At 43.8% G+C, this 23,289-nt stretch overlaps 1 long non-coding RNA gene across 1 annotated transcript in view; it reads left to right on the forward strand.

Moving 5' to 3' along the window:
• Window positions 1-2,275: 2,275 nt before the first annotated feature.
• LOC146839327 (uncharacterized) overlaps window positions 2,276-23,289 on the forward strand; it is a 34,684-nt gene continuing 13,670 nt past the window's right edge. Inside the window, exon 1 of the long non-coding RNA XR_014980676.1 lies at window positions 2,276-2,340. This is a non-coding gene — a long non-coding RNA (uncharacterized LOC146839327). The remainder of the gene's footprint in view (window positions 2,341-23,289) is intronic.

The following is a 23,289-nucleotide window of genomic DNA, read 5'->3' on the forward strand; positions in this document are numbered from 1 at the left end:
ATTTTTTTTTTGTCCTTGTGGGACCCCCTGAGCAGGCCTATCAGGGTGTTTCTACCCTGCCCCCTTGTTGCGTTTTGCGCCTTTTTTGGGGGGTTTTCTTGTGCCTTGGTTCAACCGAGGCACAAGATGGCTGCCAACACTTCCTGATTCAGAGTTTTGGCAGCTAATTAGCATTCAGCTCGTGCTTGGGAGGTGCGGGTGAGGGTGCGCAGATCCTCCGAGGCCATAGATATATCTATCTTTTTAACTCTAATTTTCTCAGGAACTACTGAACGGATTTACACCATTTAAGCAAAAGGCACAAGTCTGAACTGAGGACTACCTCTCTGCCAAATTTGGTGTAATTTCGTTCAGCAGTTCGGGCTGTAGCTGCGTCACCAGGTCCTATGGGAAAATGCATGGGGAAAACGTGTTTTGGGACCCCCCTTTTTCTTGGCCCCCGCTTGACGAATCACCGTGAAATTTTCAGGATAGGAGCGGACCGGAGCTGGCCAAAGTTTGTAAAATTTCGCGAAGATTTGTCAATCGGCGCCAACGTTATTCCAAATAGAATGTTGCGGATTTCCTATGGAAAACAGGTCCTAACTATATCTACCTACTGGCGACTGCCAGTAGGTAATATATATATATATATATATTCACTGAAAAAACCATAGGTTTCACACATGTTATAGTTAGTGGAAATTTTACTGATAAAAAACCAATGAAATTGCCCCGTTATAGTTAGCGCAGGCAACTATAACTCACGCGACCACAATCCTCTGCTGATGCTAATACTGTATTTAGACACTTATTTGCCCATGTCTTCTTCCATACATTTTTAGCTATACATATATTACAAATATTTTTTTTTCAGAAAGACACATATGTCATCAGCAGAGGATTGCGGTCGCGTGAGTTATAGTTGCCTGCGCTAACTATAACGGGGCAATTTCATTGGTTTTTTATCAGTAAAATTTCCACTAACTATAACATGTGTGAAACCTATGGTTTTTTCAGTGAATTTGCAAGGTTTTTTAAATGCTAATTCCTAACTATAACGTGTGTGAAACCTATGGTTTTTTCAGTGAATTAGTACGGTTTTTTAAATGCTAAGTTTTTTTCCCTTATAATAAGCCCTGTACATTTGGTGGCCTACGGCCACCAAAAGCACAGGGGGTGGGGTAAGTGTGGATAGTGTTTTTTCCCATTGTAATAAGCCCAGCACATTTGGTGGCCTTCGGCCACCAAAAGCACAGGGGGTGGGGTAAGTGTGGATAGTGTTTTTTTTATTTTTATTTTTTTACCGTACGCTTACCGTAAGCGTACGGTAAGCGTACCCCGCGAAATTGCCGAAAAAAAAATAAAACCGTTTTTGCACTTGGGGGATGTTTGGGGACTCCCTCCACATGACTATGTGGGAGGGAGTTGTCAAAACAGCCCCTTTACATGTTTTTGGGCTTCCGATTTTAAAAATCTCTCTCAGTGCGAGAGACAAAATGGCGGCCGCCGCTTCCTGGTTTCGGCCGATTCGAATGTTTACTAAGATCTAAGAGCCAATCAGAATCGCGCTCGCGCACGCCACCGTACGCTTACCGTAAGCGTACGGTAAGCGTACCGTAAGCTGGCTCAGATATATATATTGATTTAAAGGCTATTTTCTCAGAATCTACTGAACAGATTTACACCAAACCTACAAAAGGCACTTCCTTGACCTAGGGACTACCTCTCTGCCAAATTTTGAGTAATTCTGTTCAGCCATTCGGGCTGTAGCTCGTTCTAAAGGTCCTATGGAAAAATGCATGGGAAAAACGCGTTTTGGGACCCCCCTTTTATCTCAGCCCCCGCTTGACGAATCCCCCCGAGACTTTCAGGGTAGGAGCGGAGCGTAGCGCCCCACCTATTTTGAGAAATTCGCGAGGATTCGTCGACCGGCGCCAAAGTTATTCAAAATAGAATGTTGAGGTTTTCCTATGGAAACGTGGTCCTAACTATAACTACCTACTGGCTATCGCCAGTAGGTAATATATATATATATATATATATATATATATATATATATATATATATATATATATATTATATATATATACTAGGTTTATCCGTATTGGGCATTTTGTACCATATAAACTGTTATCAGCTGTATTGGCTTGAAGCTAAAAAGTGAAATATGTTACAAGCGGGAGATTAACTACATTGTGTAAGACGAAGACTTACCTTTCTCCTGGTTCTTTTGTGCAGCTTTGGTGTAGGTTCTTCTCACCTGATATGGTGGTTCGGAAAGCCCTGGAAAAATCCATGAGTGACCTTCAGTTGGACTACCTGGACCTTTTCATCATGCACTACCCCATTTCCATGAAGGTACATATTGTGGGCGCAATATCTTAGCAAGAAGGTATATGTTTGTGAGTTTTACTGATTGTATTTATCCAAGGGGTCACTTCAAAGCTGCTGACACCAGAGAGGGATCTCAGGAAGGTTAGTTGGCATAACCCACCAAGGAATTTGCTGGGCTGTCATTGGTGGTGGGAAAAAGGAAGTGAAATGGCTTCTACCCTATATGTAGGCAACATGTTGAAGTTGCAACATCGGCGTGTGGAGCCTAATTGCACAATAAGGTAGATGTGGTTGATGTTTCTCGCGATATTTGCGAAGAGGTGGTGGACAGTGTAGGGGAATGTGCACTGTGAGCAGTACATTTGCAGCGTGTGTAGGAAAGATGTGCAGAGACTAGGCATTGTGTGCATGACTGGGTCTTTTGGAGGAGTGATGCCTATATGCCCCCTCTTGCTTCTTCCCATAGGTGGCTTATGGTTGGCCATGTTGCTTCAGGAGAGAAGCATAGCCATCTGCCGAAATCAAAAGATGCTTCTTGTTTAATAGCATATAAACCCATTCCTTGTTCACATTGCAAACATTGGTATTTTTACAACCATTTGTGCTTGTTTTGATTTCTTGGCTTGGTAACAATGCTACTGAAGCCTGCTTCGTATCATAACTGAGAGCAGCCCTAGCTTTGGCGACAACCACTGCGCAGGTGGCGCCGGCTTTGCTCAGAGATGTGGAAGCGGTGGCCCCTCCGTGTCATCTATGGACAAAGATGAGAGGTGAGCATACCGTAATTTAGGATGAATGGGATGCTCTATTACAAATGTTGCAGATGCTACAAGTGCATTATAGCCAATGATACTTGAAATTCCATTCTGCAGGGGTGGCTCCTCCTCTATCATGGAGGAGCGTCGCCCCCACTGCTCTTAAGCAGTGTGAAACATAAAATGACAACAACTTAGAGTTATTGTTATTTTATGTTTCATGTTCAGACGCTTTGCGGTGGGTGGGTGCTTTTGGGGCTGCTCTGCTTTCCAAGCAGGGCAGTGGAGGAGTGGTTTGCCCACCCAAACCAGTCATGCACACTTTCGTGTTCTGCATGATGGCTGCATTTCAGCCTGCATGGAGAACATGCCCACCCCTCGAGCCCCTGGCTGGGCGCTGTGTCACGGCGTTCAGACCAATCAGAGGGCTGCAATGCAGCGTTGTGATTGGTCTAGGGGAGGGAGCCTAGCTGCCTGCTTCCTGCTCCTATTGGAGGCAGGAGAGCAGGAGCATAGAAGATGAGGGACCTGGCCCTGCATGAAACCCGCCCACATACTCCTGCCTGACACCCGTTCCCCCACCCCACCACCTGCTAGCCATGCTGGCCACGACTGCCATTATATCCTACGGCATTTTTAATAGAGAGCAGACAGGATATCTGTCATGATTGTCACAGAGTATCCTATCTGGTCAAATCTATTTAGGCCCCAAGAAGCTTATTTAGAGGTTGGCGGACAAGGTAGTCCATCAGTAACATGGCAAATGTCCCTCCCTCTGTATAAAAGTTCATTATAGTCCATGGAACTCTACGTATGGCAGACAGGACATTAAACATGTTGTGACAGAGGTCCTTATCTGCCAAACCCTAAATAAGGCGAAAAACTTGGTTTATGTTTCAGTGGCAATAGAAGATCCTCTAATTTCTAGAGAATGTGCTAAATACATAGGATAGTTCAATAGTTTAATTTTCTTCACCATACTAATTCTGTGGTGGTGAGAACATCTGAGTTGATGAGCCCACACCAGTCACCTGGACAGACTATGCCCTTGTCAAGATCAGCATCCCCGTCCCACTCAAACACACCACCCCCAGACCAACCTGCCAAAACTGCAACAGAATCATTGACATAGATGCTTGAAAACACCCAACGGTCCTCCCTTTGATGTAGAAACCCTCTGTTGACCCTAAAAAGCTCATCAACCTCAGACTGATATCCCTGCTACCATTCCCAGCTAAGATCTTACAGCAAATCAGTATCAAACAGAAAGGATCCCCCAGCAACATGATAGAGAAGCGGAACATGGGAATAAACAAGTAAACAAAAGAAACACCCACCTCCCACTTGCACTAAATCAAAATGTCTGCAGTCAAAAATATTGTTCAATATAGCAATACATTGTAAATTTATTGAAGTATAACACCATATTCAAATTCATAAGCTAATAATACTTGTAATCATATTGATATGACATAATATACATCACATAGTGCAGACCATTGTCCTTAATTGAATTATATACCCCCAACCATCCCTCATTTAAAACTCAAATACAATCATCCCACAGTCACTCCACTCAGACATCTCATAAAACCAAAGACATTTTACTCCATGTGTATAAAACAGTGTCCCAAAGACAAAAACCTGTAATTACTTCTTTTTACTTTTATAATTTTCCAAAGCATACCATCTTTGATAAAAATGTAAAACATTGATATGATATCCATATATACACATCCACATTATCCAATTGCTAAAAACCAAGAATATCTTCTAGTCCATATGTCCTCTTTTGGGCTTGAGTCCTCGTTATAAAGCAGTTGTGGCCATCGTTATTGTTCATGGGCACTCAATGATATGTACAGCGTGCCCACTGTTATAGTTTTCAACAATTGCATCTGCTTTCACAAACCCCCACAGCCTCCTCTGCTCATCTGGACACCTACTTGGACATGTACCAGGCAAACGGAAAATCAGATCTGGTGGTCAAGCCTTCTCCTATATTGCTCCTAAAGCATGGAACGACCGGCCACTACAAATTAGAGTCTCCTCCTTAGTTCTTGAATTCCACAGGAAGCGGAAGATCTGGCTTTTTGACTGGTCTCACTATGCCTTCAGTGTGGCGTGTATCACACCTGCTCAATGCCAGGACATCCTCCAGTGCGATAGTGCGATCTACAAATCTGCATAAAATAACCTAACATAACTCCGTCAATGTGGGGCGTGGTCTCGCACCACGACAAGATGGCGGCTGAGATTTGAGCTCCGCTCGTACGCGGAGAAACTTCGCAAATTACAGCCAGTTCTAGCGAGGTGCGCTGCACTTCGAGGATGGCGTACGGCTGTTGAAGGGTCGGGCGAGGAATGGCCCCATTCCGATCCTCGAATCTTCTTCTACGAGCCTGGTGGATGCGGCGGTGATGTCCTCTCAGTGCAGCGCCGATAACGGCCGCCATTTTGCGATGGCTGCCTATGAAGTTGCAGGTCATTCTGAGGTAATCCGGCGCTTTAATAATTAGCGCACGGCAACATTTTTTTTTACCTTTTTCATCCTCCTCCTCAACATTCATGATTATATTGCCGTAAGAACTGTCTGTCAGCACGCTATCATGCCCAGATGAAGGCACAACATATATTTCTGTCCTCCTCAGTCGCAGCAGGTTATTTTTAGCTTCAATTTTTTGAGAGCTATTTGGGGGATGGCGCCAGCTGCAATCTTCTATCCTATATATGGCTCTTAGCTTCCTACCAACTATGTGTTCACCTTAATTTTTTTTTTTTTGATTTTTTATTGGCATACTTCCTAGTCTCTTGTTCAACAACGACGCTGTGTTGCCCACTAGTGTCAACTAGTACTAGAGGGCTGACGGAAGGTGACTTTTTTATTTTTTATTTTTTTTCTCTGGCCCCTGGAGGCTCTTTGTGGAGTGAGGTGTCTCTTTTTGACGGATGGCCAGACGCAAATCTTTATTGAAGATCACGTCTCGACCGCCTTTCCGTTTCAAGATGGCTAGTGAGACCTCTACTTCGGCTAGAGCAGTTTCCTCTGGTACCAAGCCTAAAAGAGCCAAGAATGACCCTCCCTCACCCATTCTGTCCTCTCAACATCCTGTCCTGGATACTATTTTGGATGAGGTGAGGGGTCTTAAATCTTTTATGGCCACTACTAATGAGAAGCTTCAGCTAATTGAGGATCGGTGGATTACTATGGAAGCTAAGGTGTTTGATATGGAGTAACGTATTAGCGACGTGCAGGACATTTCTACTAAAATTCCAATTTTGGAACAGGAAATTCAGTGTCTTAAACTACACACAGAGGACCTTGAAAATCGTAATCGACGTAACAATTTACGCCTTTATGGCCTACCAGAAAATTTGGAGGGTCCTGATTTGCTCCTTTTTCTGAGGAAATTTCTGACTGAACTTTTAAACATTTCCCCGGAACCTGCTTTGAACATTCAACGTGCACATAGACTTGGTCGTCTTCAACCTAATGCTTCTAAGCCTAGAGGCATTATCATGTTGTTTTTGGAATTTACCGACTTAATGCGAGTCCTATCAGCTGCCAAGTTGAAGCGTCACCTTACTTGGTCTGGCCATAACATCTTTATTTCACAAGACGTATCCAATGCTACCAACATGCGAAGGAAGGAATTTCTGGCGCTTCGTCCGCAAATGAGACAGTTGAATGTTCGATATGGTATTCTACATCCATGTCTGTGTAAAATCACTCACGATGGCTCCACTCGGTCTTTTGATGACCCTCTCAAATTGAAGTCGTTTCTCCATAACCTGTCCTCCCGTGCTGCGGCTGGCTCTTTTCCTTCTACTTAATGTCCTTGTGTCTTTTTGTTTTCCCCTTTAATTCGGCTGTTTCTGGATTTTATATTTGTATCTTTTTCTCTGTCACGTCATCTCTTGCTGGTGCTGTTGTGCCCCATGCATTTGTTTGTATTGTTGTTTCTCTTTAGATCTGGATATTTTTCCTTGGTCTATCTTTTTTTACTTCTTTTTCTATCTTCTTTTCATCTCTTTGCTCTGTTACTTTTCCCGTCAGTTTGTCCTATTATGTATTTGATACTGTGTTGTTTATTGCATTTGTCTTTTGGAATTGTCCATTGTTCTATTGTATATTGTGGTTGTTATTCCTATTTTGATCAATCTTGATGTCTCTTTTTTTTTAGATGTTTCCTTGAAGTGTATCACCTTCTTCCGTATTGTTCCCCCCTGATCCCTCATTATGTGTAATTTTGTTACATGGAATGTTCGTGGTCTGGGCCACCCCGTCAAAAGGCAAAAGGTACTTTCTCATCTATCTAAATTAAACTCTCAGGTGTCTTTCATTCAAGAAGCACATTGTACTGAAGCAGAATCACTTAAGCTTAAAAGACAATGGGTAGGCCAAGTTGTGTATTCCCCTGCTTCTAGTAAAAAAGGGGGTGTAGCTATACTGTTTCATAAATCTTTATCTGTGCAAATTGTTTCTACGCAAAATGATGCTGATGGACGATGGGTGATGGCCAGGGTTGTTATACATGGTAAGGATTTGGTTTTATTGAATATATATGGCCCGGTCAAACCTGACCCCAAGTTCTGGCATGACATAAAGGTCCTACTCTCCTCCCTTGATTGTCCTAATGTTATTATTGCAGGTGATTTTATCCAATGGCTAGATCCATTTTCTGATAGACAATCTCAGTCCAAATTTCATCCTGACAAATCCCATAAAGCTTTTCAATCAGCCATCACCTCTCGTCCTCTATTTGATGTTTGGAAGACATGTAATCCAGATTCTCTTGAGTTTACGTTTTTTTCCAATGTACACCATACACGCTCTAGGATTGATTATATTCTGGTTAGTAAATCCCTGCTTCCATCGATCCAATCGTCGTAGATTGGGTCAATTTTCATTTCAGATCATGCACCAGTACTTTCTGTTTTGGATCTCTCGTTAACCTCCCAAAAATTTAGTCGTTGGAAACTCAATACTGTTTTATTATCGGATTCTACTTTCATACAAGAAACTACTTCCTTTGTCAATGAATTCTTCATGTTTAATAACCCCTCATCAACCTCTGTTCCCAATAATTGGGATGCTTTTAAGGCCGCATTTCGGGCATTTGCTATTTCTTATGTCTCTAGGAAAAAGAAAATTGCTCGAAATAAATACTTAGCTTTGTTACAACAGCTTAAACTACTGGAGCATAATTATTTCACGTCTAAATTGCCCTCGGCTTTACACGACCTCATTAAGGCCAAATCTGAGCTTAACAAACTTGCGACAGTTGAAGCTTGTAATATTCTCCTCAAAATTAAATCCAAATACCATGGCGGCCAAAACAAAGCTGGTAAGATGTTGGCTAATTATTTGAAAATGAAATCTGAACGTAAAAATATTGGTCCCATCTTAAATGAATCCACCAAATGCCTGGTGTCCTCTGATGATGATATTGCCAATATCTTTCATAATTACTATGAGGCCCTTTATTCTGATGACACAAACCCGTCTAGTCAAAACTTAGATATTTTCTTTTCTGGCCTCCCTTCCCCTCCATCCTTACCACAAGAATTTGAAGCCTTGGAGGGTGATATTACCGCCCAAGAAATTCTTAATGCCATAAAATCCCTAAAAAAATCAAAGGCTCCAGGACCGGATGGCTTTTCGGTCGAATTTTACTCTACCTTTGCATCAATTTTTGTTCCTAAACTTTTGACATTGTTTAATTCCTTTATTAGGGATGCCAAGGCCTCTGGATCCTTTATGGATGCTTTAATAATCATCATTCCCAAACCTGATAAGGATCACTCATTAAGTAAAAACGATCGCCCTATCTCATTGATTAATTATGATTGTAAAATATTTGCAAAGATTCTTGCTATCCGTCTTGAGCATCTTCTCCCTTTATTGGTTAGGACTGATCAGGTAAGTTTCATTAAGGGTAGATTGGCAGCAGATAATGCACGAATGTTTGCAAATATTATCGCGCATGCAAAGAAATTCAAATCCCCTCTTGCAGCGTTCTCTCTTGATGCTGAAAAGGCCTTTGACCGTATTAATTGGCAATTTATGTTTCGTACCCTTAGTTGGTTTGGTTTTGGTTCAACTTTTATTTCCTATATCAAATTATTATACTCCTGTCCCCGGGCTAGTATTTTTGTAAATAATCATTTTTCCAAGTTTTTTTCTTTATCTCGTGGGACTCGTCAGGGCTGTCCTCTTTCCCCTTTGTTATTTGTTCTGTGCCTTGAACCCTTCCTTGAGCGTATTCGAGTTAATGCTCATGTTTCTGGTTTCTCACATAACTCAGTAGAAATTAAATTATCAGCCTATGCTGATGATATATTGATTTATATGTCCAACCCTCTCACATCCCTTCCTCCCTTTTTGGATGAGGTTCGACTTTACTCTAGCATTTCTGGATATAAGTGAAATCTCTCTAAAACAGAGGTTCTGCCCCTGAACTCATTATGTTATCAATATATGTTTCAGGATACTAATTTTGCATGGTGCCCCACAAAAATCAAATAACTAGGGATTTGGTTCTCTACGTCCATACACGCCACAATCAAGTACACATTTGCGGCATTACTTACTAAAATTCAAGCATTGCTTCTTATATGGTCCCCGTTATTTCTTTCTTGGTGGGGCAGATTAGACACTATAAAAATGATGATTGTTCCCCATGTCCTTTATATATTGTCCATGTTACCCATTCGCATTCCCCTTTCATATTTTTCGCAAGTTAATTCTATTTGTGTAAAATTTTTATGGAACAAGAAACACTCACGTATTACCCTGTCTAAGCTCCAATGTCCGAAGTCGGAGGGTGGAGTTCGTTTTCCCGATTTTAAGGCTTACCACTCAGCCTTTCTCATTAACCCCTTCGCTGCCAGGCCTTTTCCCCCTCCTGTGCCAGGCCTTTTTTGGGCTATTTGGGGTAGTGCGCGCTTAGGCCCCTGTAACTTTTTGACCGCAGTAGGTATCCACGCCAAATTTGCGTCCTTTTCTTCCAACATCATGGGGATTCTAAAGGTACTCAGGGTTTGTGGATTCCCCTGGAGGGGTCACAGAAAAGAGTCAAAATACTGCAAAAGTTTGTTTTTTTTCGGAAAAATTGGAAAAACGGGCTGCAAATGAAAGCATCTGGGTTTTTCCCTGCAAATGTTATCAAAAAAGGGTTTGTGGGGTTGAAATCACAATTTTCCCAGCTTTTCGGGGATACCAGACTTTTGTCAGAAACCCAAAATTTTTTACACAGTTTTGGCATTTTTCAGGGACATAGCCTATTTTTGCTATTTTTTGTGCTTTTGACCTCCTTCCAGTTAATGGCAGAAATGGGTACAAAAGCAATAATGGATCCTGGAAAGCTATACATTTTCGAAAAGAAGACAACATTCTGAATTCAGCAAGGGGTCATTTGTGTAAATCCATCAAGGTTTTTTTATAGAAACAAACAGTTAAATATAGGATAAATTGAAAATTAGTTGAAAAAAACAGCCTTTTGTGTCAACGTTTTCACCTGTAACTTCTTCTAATTATGACAGCTCTTTGAAAGCAATATACCGTTGCCTCCGCTGGACATTACTGGCTGTGGGGATATATAGGACTTGTAGGTTCACCAAGAACCCGACGAACCCAGAGCCAAAAACTGAGTAGTAACTTGCAATGGTTTTTTATTATGTACCGGGTATATAGTAATTATTCCGTAAAAAAGTGTACATGGAAAAATTGGTATGAAAGACACCTATGTATTTCTGAAATGGGAACAAAATATAGAGTTTAGAAACAGTAGATATTTGCACATTTCTGAAATTGGGAATACTCATACTAGCATGAGAATTATCAGTCATTTTTTAGTATGAATTCTTTTTTACACAATATCTTTCATTTGGAAAGCAGAAATGCATCAAAAGTCAATAGATAATAACAGTTCCTTTACAAATCTGAATTACCCTAAGTCTCCTGATAAAAATGGTACCTCACTTGTGTGGGTAGGCATAGTGCCCACGACAGGAAACGGCGCAAAATGCAACGTGGTCACACCTCAATATCGCAGTGAAAATGTACCCTTTTTTTGCAAACTGCCTAGCTCTAGTTTTTGAACCCTAGCTCTGTAGGCACCTTGGGAAACCTAGCAAACCTATACATTTTTGAAAACTAGACACCCTGGGGAATCCAGGATGGGGTGACTTGACTGCCTCCCACCAGGGTCTGTTACCCAGAATCCCTTGCAAACCTAAAAAATTGTCAAAAAAACACATTTTCCCCACATTTCTGTCGTGGAAAGTTCCGGAATCTGCGTGGATCCACAAATTTCCACCCACACCGCGTTCCCCAAAGTCTTACAAGAAAAACGGTACCTCACTTGTGTGGGTCCGCCGAGTGCTCACGACAGGAAACGGCGCAAAACGCAACCTGGTCACACCTCAATTTCGAAGTGAAAAATTACCCTTTTTTGGAAAAATGACTGGCTGTAGTTTTTGAACCCTAGCTCCTCGGGCACCTTGGGAAACCTAGCAAACCTATACATTTTCGAAAACTAGACACCCAGGGGAATCCAGGATGGGGTGACTTGACTGTCTCCCACCAGGGTCTGTTACCCAGAATCCCTTGCAAACCTAACACTTGGTAAAAAAAACACATTTTCCCCACATTTCTGTCGTGGAAAGTTTCGGAATCTGCGTGGATCCACAAATTTCCAACCACCCCGCGTTCCCCAAAGTCGTACGAGAAAAATGGTACCTCACTTGTGTGGGTCAGCCTAGTGCCCGCGACAGGAAACGGCGCAAAACGCAACCTGGTCACACCTCAATTTCGCAGTGAAAAATGACCCTTTTTTGGAAAAATGACTAGCTGTAGTTTTTGAACCCTACCTCTGCGGGCACCTTGGGAAACCTAGCAAACCTATACATTTTTGAAAACTAGACACCCAGGGGAATCCAGGATGGGGTGACTTGACTGCCTCCCAACAGGGTCTATTACCCAGAATCCCTTGCAAACCTAAAAGATTGTAAAAAAAAACACATTTTCCCCACATTTCTGTCGTGGAAAGTTCCGGAATCTGCGTGGATCCACAAATTTCCACCCACCCCGCGTTCCCCTACGTCTTACGAGAAAAATGGTAACTCACTTGTGTGGGTCGGCCTAGTGCCCACGACAGGAAACGGCGCAAAACGCAACCTGGTCACACCTCAATTTCGCAGTGAAAAATGACCCTTTTTTGGCAAAATGACTAGCTGTAGTTTTTGAACCCTAGCTCTGCGGGCACCTTGGGAAACCTAGCAAACCTATACATTTTTGAAAACTAGACACCCAGGGGAATCCAGGATGGGGTGACTTGACTGCCTCCCAACAGGGTCTGTTACCCAGAATCCCTTGCAAACCTAAAAAATGGTCAAAAAAAAGACATTTTCCCCACATTTCTGTTGTGGAAAGTTCCGGAATCTGCGTGGATCCACAAATTTCCACCCACCCCGCGTTTTCCAAAGTCTTACGAGAAAAACGGTACCTCACTTGTGTGGGTCGGCCTAGTGCCCGTGACAGGAAACGGCGCAAAACGCAACCTGGTCACACCTCAATTTCGCAGTGAAAAATGACCCTTTTTTGGCAAAATGACTAGCTGTAGTTTTTGAACCCTAGCTCTGCGGGCACCTTGGGAAACCTAGCAAACCTATACATTTTTGAAAACTAGACACCCAGGGGAATCCAGGATGGGGTGACTTGACTGCCTCCCACCAGGGTCTGTTACCCAGAATCCCATGCAAACCTAAAAAATTGTCAAAAAAACCTCATTTTCCCCACATTTCTGTCGTGGAAAGTTCCGGAATCTGTGTGGATCCACAAATTTCCACCCACCCCGCGTTTCCCAAAGTCTTACGAGAAAAACGGTACCTCACTTGTGTGGGTCGGCCTAGTGCCCGTGACAGGAAACGGTGCAAAACGCAACCTGTTCACACCTCAATTTCGCAGTGAAAAATGACCCTTTTTTGGCAAAATGACTAGCTGTAGTTTTTGAACCCTAGCTCTGCAGGCACCTTGGCAAACCTAGCAAAGCTATACATTTTTGAAAACTAGACACCCAGGGGAATCCGGGATGGGGTGAATTGACTGCCTCCCACCAGGGTCTGTTACCCAGAATCCCTTGCAAACCTAAAAAATTGTCCAAAAAAACACATTTTCCCCACATTTCTGTCGTGGAAAGTTCCGGAATCTGCGTGGTTCCACAAATTTCCACCCACCCCGCGTTCCCCAAAGTCTTACGAGAAAAACGGTACCTCACTTGTGTGGGTCGACCTAGTGCCCGCAACAGGAAACGGTGAAAAACGCAACCTGGTCACACCTCAATTTCGCTGTGAAAAATGACCCTTTTTTGGAAAAATGACTAGCTGTAGTTTTTGAACCCTAGCTCTGCTGGCACCTTGGGAAACCTAGCAAACCTTTACATTTTTGAAAACTAGACACCCAGGGGAATCCAGGATGGGGTGATTTGGCTGCCTTCCACCAGGGTCTGTTACCCAGAATCCCTTGCAAACCTAAAAAATTGTCCAAAAAAACACATTTTCCCCACATTTCTGTCGTGGAAAGTTCCGGAATCTGCGTGGATCCACAGATTTCCACCCACCCCGCGTTCCCCAAAGTCTTACGAGAAAAACGGTACCTCACTTGTGTGGGTCGGCCTAGTGCTTGCGACAGGAAACGGCGCAAAACGCAACCTGGTCACACCTCAATTTCGCAGTGAAAAATGACCCTTTTTTGGCAAAATGACTAGCTGTAGTTTTTGAACCCTAGCTCTGCGGGCACCTTTGGAAACCTAGCAAACCTATACATTTTTGAAAACTAGACACCCAGGGGAATCCAGGATGGGGTGACTTGACTGCCTCCCACCAGGGTCTGTTACCCAGAATCCCTTGCAAACCTAAAACATTGTCAAAAAAAACACATTTTCCCGAAATTTCTGTTGTGGAAAGTTCCGGAATCTGCGTGGATCCACAAATTTCCACCCACCCCGCGTTCACCAAAGTCTTACGAGAAAAACGGTACCTCACTTGTGTGGGTTGGCCTAGAGCCCGCGACAGGAAACGGCGCAAAACATAGTGAGGTGACATCAAAATTGCCTATCTCAAAACCACCTGATTTTGCAAGGGGGGTCACTTGGGTTTTTGGCCCGGTGCACGGTGGCCATCTAGGAAAGCCTACCAAACCCATACATTTCTGAAAACTAGACACCCGGGGGCTTCCAGGGAGGTATGGCTTGGTTGGATCCCCTAACATTTCCTTACCCAGAATCCCCTGCAAACCTCAATTTTAGCTGAAAAAATCAATTTTTTCACACTTTTTGTGTGGGAAAGTTGTGGCATCACTGGGCTCACTCAAATTTCCCCCCCCAGCGTTCTCCTGGGTCTCCCGGTAAAAATGGTGCCTCACTTGTGTGGGAGGCCCAAGTACCCGCGACAGGCAAGGGCCCAAAACGTAGTGATTCGACATCAACATTGCCTATCTCAAAACCACCTGGTTTTGCAAGGGGGTCTCTTGGCTTTTTGGCCCGGTGCACGGTGGCCATCTTGGGAAACCTATCAAACCCATACATTTCTGAAAACTAGACACCCGGGGGCTTCCAGGGAGGTATGGCTTGCGTGGATCCCCTAATGTTTCCTTACCCAGAATCCCCAGCAAACCGCATTTTCAGCAGAAAAAATCCCTTTTTCACACTTTTTTGTGTGGGAAAGTTGTGGCATCACCGGGCTCACTCAAATTTCACACCTCCCAGCGTTCCCCTGGGTCTCCCGGTAAAAATGGTGCCTCACTTGTGTGGGAGGCCCAAGTGCCCGCGACAGGCAAGGGCCCAAAACGTAGTGATGCAACATCAACATTGCCTATCTCAAAACCACCTGGTTTTGCAAGGGGGGTCTCTTGGCTTTTTGGCCCGGTGCATGGTGGCCATCTTGGGAAACCTATCAAACCCGTACATTTCTGGAAACTAGACACCCGGGGGCTTCCAGGGAGGTATGGCTTGCGTGGATCCCCCAAAGTTTCCTTACCCAGAATCCCCAGCAAACCGCATTTTTAGCAGAAAAAATCACTTTTTTCACACTTTTTTGTGTGGGAAAGTTGTGGCATCACCGGGCTCACTCAAATTTCACACCTCCCAGCGTTCCCCTGGGTCTCCCGGTAAAAATGGTGCCTCACTTGTGTGGGAGGCCTAAGTGCCCGCGACAGGCAAGGGCCCAAAACGTAGTGATGCAACATCAACATTGCCTATCTCAAAACCACCTGGTTTTGCAAGGGGGGTCTCTTGGGTTTTTGGCCCGGTGCACGGCGGCCATCTAGGGAAACCTACCAAACCCATACAATTCTGAAAACTAGACACCAGGGGGCTTCCAGGGAGGTATGGCTTGCGTGGATCCCCCAAAGTTTCCTTACCCAGAATCCCCTGCAAACCTCAAATATAGCTGAAAAAATCACTTTTTTCACACTTTTTTGTGTGGGAAAGTTGTGGCATCACTGGGCTCACTAAAATTTCCCACCTCCCAGCGTTCCCCTGGGTCTCCCGGTAAAAATGGTGCCTCACTTGTGTGGGAGGCCCAAGTACCCGTGACAGGCAAGGGCCCAAAACGTAGTGATGCGACATCAACATTGCCTATCTCAAAACCACCTGGTTTTGCAAGGGGGGTCTCTTGGGTTTTTTGCCCGGTGCATGGCGGCCATCTAGGGAAACCTACCAAACCCATACATTTCTGAAAACTAGACACCCGGGGGCTTCCAGGGAGGTATGGCTTGCGTGGATCCCCCAACGTTTCCTTACCCAGAATCCCCAGCAAACCGCATTTTCAGCAGAAAAAATCACTTTTTTCACACTTTTTTGTGTGGGAAAGTTGTGGCATCACCGGGCTCACTCAAATCTCACACCTCCTAGCGTTCCCCTGGGTCTCCCGGTAAAAATGGTGCCTCACTTGTGTGGGAGGCCCAAGTACCCGCGACAGGCAAGGGCCCAAAACGTAGTGATGTGACATCAACTTTGCCTATCTCAAAACCACCTGGTTTTGCAAGGGGGGTCTCTTGGGTTTTTGGCCCGGTGCACGGCGGCCATCTAGGGAAACCTACCAAACCCATACATTTCTGAAAACTAGACACCCGGGGGCTTCCAGGGAGGTATGGCTTGCGTGGATCCCCCAACGTTTCCTTACCCAGAATCCCCTGCAAACCTCAAATATAGCTGAAAAAATAACTTTTTAAAACGTTTTTCTGTGGGAAAGTTGTGGCATTACCGGGCTCACTCAAATTTCCCACCTCCTAGCATTCCCCTGGGTCTCCCGGTAAAAATGGTGCCTCACTTGAGTGGGAGGCCCAAGTACCCGCGACAGGCAAGGGCCCAAAACGTAGTGATGCGACATCAACATTGCCTATCTCAAAACCACCTGGTTTTGCAAGGGGTGTCTCTTGGGTTTTTGGCCCGGTGCACAGCGGCCATCTAGGGAAACCTACCAAACCCATACATTTCTGAAAACTAGACACCCAGGGGCTTCCAGGGAGGTATGGCTTGCGTGGATCCCCCAACGTTTCCTTACCCAGAATCCCCTGCAAACCTCAAATATAGCTGAAAAAATAACTTTTTAAAACTTTTTTGTGTGGGAAAGTTGCGGCATTACCGGGCTCACTCAAATTTCCCACCTCCCAGCGTTCCCCTGGGTCTCCCGGTAAAAATGGTGCCTCACTTGTGTGGGAGGCCCAAGTACCCGCGACAGGCAAGGGCCCAAAACGTAGTGATGCGACATCAACATTGCCTATCTCAAAACCACCTGGTTTTGCAAGGGGGGTCTCTTGGGTTTTTGGCCCGGTGCACGGCAGCCATCTAGGGAAACCTACCAAACCCATACATTTCTGAAACCTAGACACCCGGGGGCTTCCAGGGAGGTATAGCTTGCGTGGATCCCCCAACGTTTCCTTACCCAGAATCCCCTGCAAACCTCAATTTTAGCTGAAACAATCACTTTTTTCACACTTTTTTGTGTGGGAAAGTTGTGGCATCACCGGGCTCACTCAAATTTCACACCTCCCAGTGTTCCCCTGGGTCTCCCGGTAAAAATGGTGCCTCACTTGTGTGGGAGGCCCAAGTACCCGCGACAGGCAAGGGCCCAAAACGTAGTGATGCGACATCAACATTGCCTATCTCAAAACCACCTGGTTTTGCAAGGGGGGTCTCTTGGGTTTTTGGCCCGGTGCACGGCGGCCATCTAGGGAAACCTACCAAACCCATACAATTCTGAAAACTAGACACCAGGGGGCTTCCAGGGAGGTATGGCTTGCGTGGATCCCCCAACGTTTCCTTACCCAGAATCCCCTGCAAACCTCAAATATAGCTGAAAAAATCACTTTTTTCACACTTTTTTGTGTGGGAAAGTTGCGGCATCACCGGGCTCACTCAAATTTCACACCTCCCAGCGTTCCCCTGGGTCTCCCGGTAAAAATGGTGCCTCACTTGTGTTTGAGGCCCAAGTACCCGCGACAGGCAAAGGCCCAAAACATAGTGATGCGACATCAACATTGCCTATCTCAAAACCACCTGGTTTTGCAAGGGGGGTCTCTTGGGTTTTTGGCCCGGTGCACGGCAGCCATCTAGGGAAACCTACCAAAACCATACATTTCTGAAAACTAGACACCCGGGGGCTTCCAGGGAGGTATGGCTTGCGTGGATCCCCCAACGTTTCCTTACCCAGAATCCCCTGCAAACCTCAAATATAGCTGAAAAAATCACTTTTTTCACACTTTTTTGTGTGGGAAAGTTGTGGCATCACCGGGCTCACTCAAATTTCCCACCTCCCAGCGTTCCTCTGGGTCTCACGGTAAAAATGGGGCCTCACTTGTGTGGGAGGCCCAAGTACCCGTGACAGGCAAGGGCCCAAAACGTAGTGATGCGACATCAACATTGCCTATCTCAAAACCACCAGGTTTTGCAAGGGGGTCTCTTGGGTTTTTGGCCCGGTGCACGGCGGCCATCTAGGGAAACCTACCAAACCCATACATTTCTGAAAACTAGACACCCGGGGGCTTTCAGGGAGGTATGGTTTGCATGGATCCCCCAACGTTTCCTTACCCAGAATCCCCTGCAAACCTCAAATATAGCTGAAAAAATCACTTTTTTCACACTTTTTTGGGTGGGAAAGTTGTGGCATCACCGGGCTCACTCAAATTTCACACCTCCCAGCGTTCCCCTGGGTCTCCCGGTAAAAATGGTGCCTCACTTGTGTGGGAGGCCCAAGTACCCGTGACAGGCAAGGGCCCAAAACGTAGTGATGCAACATCAACATTGCCTATCAATTTCAATTACAAAGCTTTATTTCGACTTATATTGTCATAAAAGCAACATACATAAACACTACCAATAACATGTACAGATACACAATCCAAATTCCAGATAATACATACGAAGGTCAAACCACAATGAATTATATCCCAGCTATGCTAAAAACAAAACATTCATTATAAATTAATTAAAAAGCCAGATAATATTTTAAAACAATTCCCAAATACATATTAAAAAGGGGGAATAGATAAAGTTCATAGTGTCTAACCAGGCCAGGTAATGGTATAACCAGCCTGTGTGTGTTACAACTTGCAACCTATCTGATTCCTTATAAGGTACACGTTAAATAGGAATCTACTTATACTAAACACTATAGGTTGCGAAGTATTTGACTAAATGTGCGTTTTGCCTCTTTAATGAACCTAAACCCCATATTTTTACATAAGGGTTTAATCCATCGGTTCCTTGGTTTTTTATAAGCTGGGCAGAAAAACAGTAGATGGGCGTCATCTTCTTTTGCTTTTTGGGAACAAAGAGTGCACAATCCTGTAGCATCATTGCCCCTCCAGCTGCTAGTATTTACAGAAGTCTGCAAGACCCCATATCTAAATTGTAAATATAATGTTTTTGCTAAGGGGGGGTCTTATCTCGTCCATAAATTGTTCGAGTGCAGGAGTATCCTTAATAATCAAAAATCTCTGCGTCAATGGACCTAATAAGGAACTGGAGAAAACTTCATCCTTAATATATGTCCAAAAAGCAGATTTCAAAAGTTTTTTAGAAGATGGTGACATATTCTGGGGTTCTTCCCAAAAATGGGAGAACCCTAGCCTTATAAACCACTGGGAAATATGTTTTAACCATGTAATATTTTTGTACTCATCAATTTTAATTATTTCCATCAATCCATTCTTATAGTCACTCAGCTCAGGGGTTGTCCATAATCTAACCCAATAAAGTAATGGCCTTAGTGTGGCTTGATGATCAGTCCTTTTAAGGTTGATATCCATAAACACTGGAATTATCGGGGTTCTTGTTGGTATTTTAAGCAACCTGCGTATGAAGAGATTTTATTCCTTCTTAAAAGTATTGTTGCAGGAATGGCCCCATACCTCGGCGCCATATAATGCCGCCGATTGAGCCTTTGCTTTAAATAATTCTAGTGCCGGCGTAATCGCTTTAGATTGACTACTGCCGTGCACCTTCAGGATAGGCAATACATTTTGTTTCAAAGTTAATTTACTTTTTTCCAACTGTCCCTTCCAAAAAGGCATGCTATCCAGCGTAATGCCCAGATAATTAAAGCTCTCCACATACTCCAATTTTTGATTATTTAAGGCCAGATTCTTTCTAAAAGATTTCTGAGGGTTTATGGACATGTATTTTGTTTTGGATGAGTTTATTTCTAACCCCTTCTCCACACAGTAATTATTAAAAGTATTTACTAGGTTTTGAAGACCCTGTGGGGTTTGTGAGATGAGGATTGTATCATCAGCAAAAAGTAATGCGGTGATCGCCTCATCTCCTAATTTCGGGGAGTCATGTTTGCAATCTCTTAAGTAGGTGGGTATATCGTTAACATATAAAGAAAAGAGTGTGGGCGCCAACACACAACCTTGACGTACACCCCGACCCACAGGGATAGCTTTTGAAATTTCTCCTCCCTTACCCCATCTAACTCTAGCATAATTCCCTGTGTGTAGTCTAATTAATTCCTTTAGTAACTCACTAGGAACTGCCATATTTTCAAGAGTGGACCACAGTAGTTTGCGGGGTACAAGGTCAAAAGCGGCCCTCAGATCAATAAATGCTACATACAAACTTCCCTTCCTTATATTAATATATTTCCAGCAAATGCACATAAATCTAAATACCTGGTCAACCGTGCTGGTTTTTAACCTAAATCCTGCTTGGTATTTAGACAAAATCTGTGCCCCCTCTATCCATATTAAAAGTCTGTTTAAAATGTGTCTGGCAAAAGTTTTTTGTAAAAGATCTATTAAACTTATAGGGCGGTAATTGGCCGGATCATAACGATCCCCTTTCTTAAAAATTGTTACAAATTCAGCCCCTTTCCAGGATTCGGGAATTGATGTTCCGGCCACTATAGAATTACATAAAAAATTAATATAGGGTCCCCACACTTCTATATCATGCTTTAGCAAATCGCCAGGGATTTTATCAGGACCAGGGGCTTTGCCCATTTTTATAGCCTGTAGCGCCTCAACAGTTTCTTCTAGACTAAAGTGCAAAAGGGTGTTATCAGTTGATATATTAGTCTCCTGGTCCTCCATAGCCATCCCCTCATTAGTATTACAATATAATTTAGAAAAATGATCACACCAAGTTTTTTCATTAAGGTAGATATCCCTGGATGATCTGCCTTTTTTATTTCCTTTAGAGATTAGATTCCAAAATGTGCCCTGATCTTTCCGATTGGCCGCATTTAAAAGGTCATCCCAAAGCGCATCGTCCCATGATTTTTTTGCTTGGGCCAATATTTTATTATACGCTCGTCTACTATTTTGGATTCCCTGGAGATTCTTTGATTTAACAGCCTGAATCAGATCAGTCTTGGCTACACGACAATCCTTGTTATACCATTGGTTTGCTATCTCTAAGTGATTATCTTTCTGGTTCAAATCCTTTTTATAGATTTTGCTTAAATGAGGAGTGAGTGCATCTACTAATTTATAATGTAGATCTAAAACATCCTGGGTGCCTAAAGCAGGCATTTGGCATGCTTCAAATATATCAGCAAAAGTATTATAAATGTTTACCATCGTTTCTTCTTTGGCCAAGATATAGGGCCACTTTATAGCACGCCTATTGTTTGTAACCTGGAATTCTCCAGCGGGGCTATTTAGCATGGCTTCCATGTTTGTATTAGATATAAAAGGCTCTGGATGTAACCATAGTTGGAGGGGGAAATGATCACTCTCTATTCTATGGTCTATTTTAAAATCAATTATTATAAACCATAGGCTCATGGAAACCAATACAAAATCTATGTGTGACCTATAATTTCCCCTACCAAATGTTGGAGCCGCTGGTCTATCAGACTGAAAGCGGCCATTACACGCCCTTAATTCATGGTTCACTGACGTTTGTAAAATCTGCATAGCTGCTATAGAATTTTTAACTGTGCCAATGAACTCCAAAGGCAGGACATTATTGGCTATGTCCTGATCATCAAATAGAGTGTCCAAGCCCAGTACTGGTTCATATTGGCAGTTAAAATCACCTCCGACAATTATCTGTTTATTTGGACTTAGAGTATTTAAAAAAGAATCGAGAAGTTCTACCACCTTTGATTCTTTATTAAGAGGGTGCGGTCTGTTATATATATTTAGTAAGTATATGATTTCTTTTCCCCTTGTTACTATTTTTAGACCCATTAAATCAGGGGAAGAAATCGACAGTAGGGTAATATCTAACTCCAAGGTAACCCTTACCCATACCACCAAACCCCCAGACGCTCTTCCTCTTACTGACGGGATTGCGCCGCAACTGAATGTTCTATATCCCAGTCTATGCGGTGTTTCTATAGCCCAGGTCTCCTGAAGGAGAACAATATCATACTCCTCAATATAGGAGCACCAAGCTTCATCCTGCAGGTTCCTAGTTAGCCCTGCTATGTTCCATGATATTAGTCTAACAGATAGAGGTTCTACTACGCTATCCGCAGGGCTCCTTAAAGCGTTAGTTCCGTCAAATGACGGCTTTGCAGTATTTATCCCCACATTCTCGATATACCTAATGCCACATTGCCCAGCCTCACCCAAACTAGCATTGGTAGTTCCTAGGTTAATTTGGGGCTCAGCAATTGTCATAGGATTAGAAATCGAGATATCATGGGACAATATAGGGGTCTCCATCCTTGTTTGTTCGAACTCTGCGTAAGGTTCCACTGTAGTCAAAATCCTGTCCCCAACCTGAATGGCTATGTTAGTCTCAACATCTAGCTTATTGGCTGGCGTTAGTCAGTCATTCTGATCCAAGTTACTTAATGCCAAATACCTATTACTTGTGTTGATCTGAGATGGTAAGCATTGGTTAAGATTTTGGGACATATTTGGGATATTAGTCTGGGGAGCCCTAGCTAAATGACTATCGAAGTATCCTAGAGGATGTACACCCACACTATTCTCTCCCAATACCAATGATGCTGCTCTAAGTAATACAGTCGCAACATGCTGGGGATATTTAAAGTTTCACTTTTTTCACACTTTTTTGTGTGGGAAAGTTGTGGCATCACCGGGCTCACTCAAATTTCACACCTCCCAGCGTTCCCCTGGGTCTCCCGGTAAAAATGGTGCCTCACTTGTGTGGGAGGCCCAAGTACCCGTGGTGTGAAATTTGAGTGAGCCCGGTGATGCCACAACTTTCCCACACAAAAAAGTGTGAAAAAAGTGATTATTTCAGCTAAAATTGAGGTTTGCAGGGGATTCTGGGTAAGGAAACGTTGGGGGATCCACACAAGCCATACCTCCCTGGAAGCCCCCGGGTGTCTAGTTTTCAGAAATGTATGGGTTTGGTAGGTTTCCCTAGATGGCCGCCGTGCACCGGGCAAAAACCCAAGAGACCCCCCTTGCAAAGCCAGGTGGTTTTGAGATAGGCAATGTTGATGTCGCATCACTACGTTTTGGGCCCTTGCCTGTCGCGGGTACTTGGGCCTCCCACACAAGTGAGGCACCATTTTTACCGGGAGACCCAGGGGAACGCTGGGATGTGGGAAATTTGAGTGAGCCCGGTGATGCCACAACTTTCCCACACAAAAAAGTGTGAAAAGTAATTTTTTCAGCTATATTTGAGGATTGCAGGGGATTCTGGGTAAGGAAACGTTGGGGGATCCATGCAAACCATACCTCCCTGGAAGCCCCCGGGTGTCTAGTTTTCAGAAATGTATGGGTTTG

Source organism: Triturus cristatus, chromosome 4_1 (assembly GCF_964204655.1).
Source record: "Triturus cristatus chromosome 4_1, aTriCri1.1, whole genome shotgun sequence".
Lineage (NCBI taxonomy): Eukaryota > Metazoa > Chordata > Amphibia > Caudata > Salamandridae > Triturus > Triturus cristatus.